Raw genomic sequence first — 7,233 nt, 5'->3', positions numbered from 1 at the left:
GCAGGGATGCTAGACAACTGTTATTGTTTAAAAGGAAATAAATATGGCAGCCTCCATATTCTCACTTCAGTTGTTCTTTAAGGTAATTTTTAACGTTTGGCTATAGAGTTTCAAAATTAAACAACTCATTAAATGTGCGGTAGATTATATTGTATATTTATTGCGATATCCATGTATAAAACAATGCTCTGGGCAAATGACGAGAGAACTGATGATTAGAACACCTATACATATTTATTAAGGCAGTATAAAAATTAGCTTGTCTCTGAATACTTAGCAGAACCATAAGATGGTGATCTTGAGCGCCTGGCTTAAAAAAACTAATAAATTAGAAAAGGTGCAGCAAAGTTATGAAAATCTCCAAATATGAAACTTTCTTGATATACATATTGGTTGTACAGATTAAAGAATCCAGTTTCTTTCCAGGTCTCTGGATGCCCTGAGGAAGACCAGGCAGACATAATCCATAGGGTAGGACCAGGACATTGTTTATTTCACAAATCATTTTTTAATGTTTTAAACTATACATGGTTGTTTTTTTTTTATTTCAGTAAGGGCTTTTATACTGCTGGTTCCTGAAGAACTATCAAGCAGAGCACACATGCCAGGAAATCTTATGGGAACAATGAAGATTACATGAAGCGGTTGAGTCTGGAGTCATCTTGCACTGAGATTGAGGGTACGTTTCCATTGGTGCGTTGCGATTCCAGTGCGGAAAACGCATGTGCAATTTTGCATGCGGCTGTGTTTTTCCATGCGTTTTTCTATGCAATTTCGCATGCGTATTGTGGCCAAGCGTTTTTAACCATGTCAATGCTGGTGTGCTTTTACATTGCAAAAATGCATAGAAAAATGCATGGCAAAAATGCATGCGTTTTTCCTATTCATTACATTGTATGTGAATCGCCTAGCGGTGTGCGGTGTGCAAATTCTGATGGCTCTGTCGTGCAGATTTTTTCTGCACAGAAAAATGCTAAGAAATCTTGACAAGTGGAAACAGTCCCATCCACTTGTATTGGTTATATGAATCTGCATGCAGAAAACGCATGCAGATTTGCTCCAGTGGAAACGGGCCCTTAAGCTTGCCAACAGACCTACGGGGAATTCAGAATTTAATGGTGGATGAATGAGATCCCAGTGGGTACATGGAAGCTATCATCCACTGTCCGTCACTGCTCTTCGCCTGTGTGACACCAGTCACAGTAAAAATACGCGGAACCCCGAAAAAGTATCTTTAAAGCTCTTGCTAGGGCTCCCCATTGGTCCATATCCTGGACCAATAAGGATTCTCCCTGAGGAGGATTTTCATTAGTCCAGACTCCAGACCATGGTCCATTGGGAAGCTCTAACAGGAGCTTAACTTTTAAGATTTTCTTCCCGGGGTTCAGAGTATTTTAATGCAATGGGTATCCCGGTAAGGAAGGATGAGGGGCAGAAGACGATAGATGATGCTGTGGGACAACTTGCATGGGCTTGGCGCTATGGATATAGACTGACAGGGCTCTGGGAGTCTCTTGTTTTTGCAGGTTTAACCTAACGCTCATGTCTGATGAGAAGGATCGGTACCTGGCAACAGGAAAAGGGCAATAGGATAGGGTGTAAAGAACTCGCTGGGCAATAAGACTGCCCAAGTGTGTTTTTCAACAATCTGCCTTGGGCTAACTGCAATTGGATCAGGCATTGTTATTGTCGCCTGATAATTGGACTCACCAGTGAGTAACACTGGTCTGACAGCTGCACCAGGCCCAATATGTAATAATAAAAAAACATGAGCAGGGTTTTATCTTCAAAGTGGCTCTAAGCTCAGAACGTCCTCTCTACTGTAAAATATTAGGAACAGCATGATAATCTTTAGGAAGAAAAATCTTCATTACAATTTATGGAAACCCTAAAAAAAGTAACGTTTTAACTTTCAGGGAGCACAGAAAGAAATAAACTTTAGTCTTTTCATGTGCAGACATAGCCATGTTGCTCTTATTCACAGCTACTGATAAGGCTACTTTCACTCTGATGTAGCTAAGCAAACACACACAGCTCAGTGCTGTGGATTTTTACAGAATTTATATGTGGAATGAAAGCTTAATTGTGTACAGTGTAAGAGTCTGGGTCCACTTTTACTAGTGCCAGCAATCAGCAAAGCACTGCTGCTAATGTATCCCAATGGGATCATTCTCACTGCAGTTTTTGCGATTTGTATAAACCACACATGCGCTGCTTGCAGCGCTTTGGGGGGGATTGTGTTGTGATTCTCGTTCTATTTTGATTCTCATTCTATTATTCTATTGATGGCAATTGTGATTCACGATTTGCATTTTGAGTGTGAACCATCCCTAAATTTGTGTTCAGCAGTTTTTTGCAATTGCACCAGTACTTTGCTTTGCATAAAAAATCTACATTATCGGCAATACCTCCATCTACTGGTCAAGAATACTTAACATGGAAAATGTATGCTGAGTTTATCCAATGATACACAGTATGTTGTATATATTATATATACTATGCTAGTATTGAATATGGTAAAATATGAAAATAAAACCTTTACTCTTAGGATGCTTTCTTTCATATGCATTTCTAATATTAAGTAATTAAATAATTCAGATGTAAGAGGGGAAAACACTGTGAGTCTGGTCTGCTTTAAGTGCAATTACGCAGTATAATTCCTTTTCCAGCAGGGAACATGTGAGATTAAGGAAAGAAGCCTGCCAGAAGAGAACAACACTAATTATGTTGTTAAGACAGCTGACCTGTTAGCCTCAGTATGAAAAAAAGTATATCTGTGTAAATGTTGCACGGTACAAACAACATCTTGGCTATATTTTAATCAATACAATTATACTGAGCCTTCTAGAAAATTCATCTGTTTCCTCAGTTGGAATATAGAATAAATGGTACCCAAACCTATGATTAATCTGCGTGTATTTTTATATGTGGTACTTTATAGGTGTTTACTAAGGGCAGCATAATATCCTTGCTCACAAACGCATGGATGTTTCTGACTGTTACTCCATCCAGTTACACGTATACTAAAGTAATTCATTGGCTGGGATGTACTGCACTAATCCATATACCGCATAGAGAACGGTTCCCCCTCAGGAATCAGAGCTCAGAAAAGAGTTCTCACAGTCCAATGCACTTACCTTTCTATATGTGTGCTCGTGAGATGGAAGAAATGTATAACTCTTTATAAAAAGACAGCATTTCCTCCATGTTTCCTTTATGTACTGTATGTCTTAAACCACAATGTTTTGTTTTATTTTTTCAAAAAATGTTGACCTTGTTAAAGTGAAGTTGTTGCTTTTCTTAAAGTGACCCAGAGATGAATAAAAAGCATGTTTTTTACCTACCCGGGGCTTCCTCCAGCCCCATAAGCATGGATGCATCCCATGCCGTCCTTCTCAGCACCGCCATTCAGCCACAATCTGCTCCGGTAAGCGGCTGTGTGACCTCAGCAGGGAGTCTTCTGCGCATACGCGGACCTTCTGCACAAGTGCAGAAGGCCCCGGCTGACGTCCTTCAGTCAAACTGAGCCCGACTGAGCCGTCTACCGTGGTTTGGTTGCGGCTGAACGGAGGATTCCGGCTGGACCGTGGGAGGCATGGCTGAGGACAGCGAGGGATGCATCCATGCTTATGGGAAGGCAGGCTGGGGGACTGGAATCAAGGACAGGACAGGCTGGGGGACTGGAGTGAAGTACAGGACAGACTGAGGGACTGGAATGAAGTACAGGACAGGCTGGGAGACTGGAATGAAGTACAGGACAGGCTAAGGGACTGGAATGAAGTACAGGACTGGCTGGGAGACTGGAGTGAATTACAGGACAGGCTGAGGGACTGGAATGAAGTACAGGACAGGCTGAGGGACTGGAGTGAAGTACAGGACAGGCTGAGGGACTGGAATGAAGTACAAGACAGGCTGGGAGACTGGAGTGAATTACAGGACAGGCTGAGGGACTGGAATGAAGTACAGGACAGGCTGAGGGACTGGAATGAAGTACCGGACAGGCTGGGGGACTGGAGTGAAGTACAGGACAGGGTGAGGGACTGGAATGAAGTACAGGACAGGCTGGGGGACTGGAGTGAAGTACAGGACAGGCTGAGGGACTGGAATGAAGTACAGGACAGGCTGGGAGACTGGAGTGAAGTACAGGACAGGCTGAGGGACTGGAATGAAGTACAGGATAGACTGAGGGACTGGAGTGAAGTACAGGACAGGCTGAGGGACTGGAATGAAGTACAGGACAGGCTGGGGGACTGGAATGAAGTACAGGACAGCCTGGGGGACTGGAGTGAAGTACAGGACAGGCTGGCGGAGTGAGCTGACTGACAGACAAGTGACTGGACTAACTGACAGAACTGTGACCAATACTGGGGCTTCCAGGAGGTGAGTGTGACAAGGTGGGCAGAGGTGGAAAGAGAGGGAAAAGTTGAGGTAGAGAGACTGACAGACAGAAGTTGGTAAAAGGGAGAGATAAGGCCTATGGGAAAAACATAACATGACAAGCTATATTACCTCCTCCTTTTTGGTTATTGGCCTGACCTCTGCTGCTCTCTGAAACACACTGATGGGCTGTGGGCTGGCTGTGTCCTCTGTGTGACACTCTCTGACTCCCTCCGAGAAATGCTGGTTCGTGTCTGAGACTGAGTCTGTTTTCTTCCCCCTCTTGTCAGCATATGGCTCACTGCTTCCTGGGCTCTAGACACGCTCCAGCTCTTACAGATTGTCTTCACTCTTTCATTTTTGCGTTTGCCATTGAAGCACATTCTGACAGATAGTGCACGGGGAGGAATCAGGAGGAGGGGTGGCACTGCCTGTCCAACAGATACAAGTAGTGTGTACAGCAGTAACGTTTTGCGGGAAGGAAGGCGGCTGTTGTCCAAACTACTTTGTTTCTCGGGCCCTTCTGCATCCAAGTATATACACAGAGGCAGCATGTGAAAACGGCGGCAGCAGGCAAATAGTGTGGCGGGCACTGGCACATAGCGCTTATCCTACCCAGCGCTCATAGGCTGGAGCCTCTCCAGCCTCTGTGTCGGCCCTTCCCTGCCTTCTTGCAAATCTGACACTGTGGTTGTCCTTGATTGGTTTTGGTGTATTGTATCAATTGTTATATATAGCATGCTTGGGGGACCCCAATGCTAAACTTGCACTGGGGCCCAAAGCTTCTTAGCTATGCCACTGCACTAGATGACATGAATGCCACCCATCAATCTTAAAATACCAAGAGTAAATATTAGACAAAGACAACAGGGGTTTTCGTCTACAGTTGCCCAGCCTCCCGGAGCCAGCAGAAATGTAAAGTTGCCAGCTCTGGCAGCATAGCAAACATGACATTGGTGATGAATGCCACCCATCTACGTTGCACATACAATCAGAAAAATTAAGCTGAGGCAGCCAAAGTTGACAGTATGTTGGTGATAGACACAAACAGAGCACAGGAGCAATGTGGGCTCACAGCCACAGAGGTATCTTGGTTGGTCAGTGAATCCTTGTGTCAGTCAGTCAGTGACATCTGCAGTGACAAGACAAGACACATAACATTTATATTGCGCTTTTCTCTTGGTGGACTCAAAGCGCCAGATATAAACAGATATAAAACATATATTTTAACCACCTATCAGGCGTCATCTGTGGTGGTTCAAATTTGGGCAACAATTCACTCAATTAAACTGTGAGTAGTAATAAGCATAAAATATATAACCACATATCATATGTGATCTGTGGTGGTTTAAATCTGTGCAACAGGCCAAGCAATTCAACTGTGAGTAGAAATAAACATAAAAATATATTTTAACTACCGTATATTCTGGCTATAAGACGACTGGACGTATAAAACGACCCCCCAACTTTTTCAGTTAAAATATAGAGTTTAGGATATACTCGCTGTATTAGACTACCCCTCTTCCAACACACACCAAATAAAAAAAAAAAAATCATATACTAGTACCATATATGAACAGATACTGGTGCTGTACTGTATGTGGTACCCCGTATATAAGCGATTGACTGGTTGGATTGGTCAACTCTCCCTAAGTGGACTGGTCAGCTCTCCTTGTCCACCTGTTTATCAGAGGTGTATGGGAGAATAGATTGCGCTGTGCCCATGAAACACGCCTCTTTCACCCCTCTGGCCCACCCTTGTATCCTATTTACCTCCTTCTCTGCCTCTCAGATCTCACACGTGTGCCTGTCGGTAACAGGATAGGGCGTATCACCTGACATTAATGACACCTGGCCTATAAGACGACCCCTACATTTTCAGATGATTTTCAAGGGTTAAAAAGTAGTCTTATACAGTACGCCAGAATATACTGTACATAGCAGGTGGGGTCTGTGGTGGTTAAAATCTGTGCAACAAGTCACTCACAATTAGTCTGTGACTAGAAATAAATGTGCACATTTTAATAGCAATTGTCAGAGGTGTAATATTTGGGGTGCAACTCTGTGGGACACTAAAAGGTGTGATATGTGACAGTCACCCTGAGTGCCTGAGCCCACTAACGCAGTTGTGCACAGTTGTGCACTGTTGTGTCCACTTTTCAGCATCTGTAACATTGATGTGTTGCTGAAAAGTGGACACAACTGCGTACAACTGCGTTAGTGGGCTCAGGCCCTGAGTGAAAATGTCAGAATGGAATGAAATGATGTTTTTTTTTATTGGAGTGGGCAATGGACGCAATTTAACACAAATGCTTGGTTTGTCTTGTACAGTGAGGTAATACGTACAGGTAGTCCTCAGTTAACAAACGAGATAGGGAATGTAGGTTCGTTCTTAACCTGAATCTGTTCTTAAGTTGTAACGCTGTGTTATTTCTGTCCCCTTTGCCTCCTATATGCCTCCAGTGTCCCCCTCTGTGCCTCTCTGTCTCCCTCTGTGTCTGTTTGTCCCCTTCAGTGCCTTTGTTATCTCTCTGTGCTCATTTGACACCCCTCTGTGCCCCTCTATGTTCCCCCTCTGTGCCTGTCTATGTCCCCACCTCTGTTTTTACCTCTTTTGTGCCTCTGTTTGTACCCCTTTGTGCGCCCTATGGCTTTTTGTACCCCCTGTGCCTCTGTCACCCCCTGTGCCTCCGTTTTTTCCCCCTGTGTCTTGATTTTTACCCCTTGTGCCTCTGTACCCCCTCTTTTTGCGCGCCCTGTGTCTAAGTTTGTCCAATCTTTACCTCTATTTTCACTCAAACCCCCATCCCCCCGTGCCCCGTGTTTTCCCCTGGCTCTCTGCCTCCCCTACCCTAT

Source organism: Hyperolius riggenbachi, chromosome 1 (assembly GCF_040937935.1).
Source record: "Hyperolius riggenbachi isolate aHypRig1 chromosome 1, aHypRig1.pri, whole genome shotgun sequence".
Classification (NCBI taxonomy): domain Eukaryota; kingdom Metazoa; phylum Chordata; class Amphibia; order Anura; family Hyperoliidae; genus Hyperolius; species Hyperolius riggenbachi.
This window is presented reverse-complemented; position numbering follows the sequence as displayed.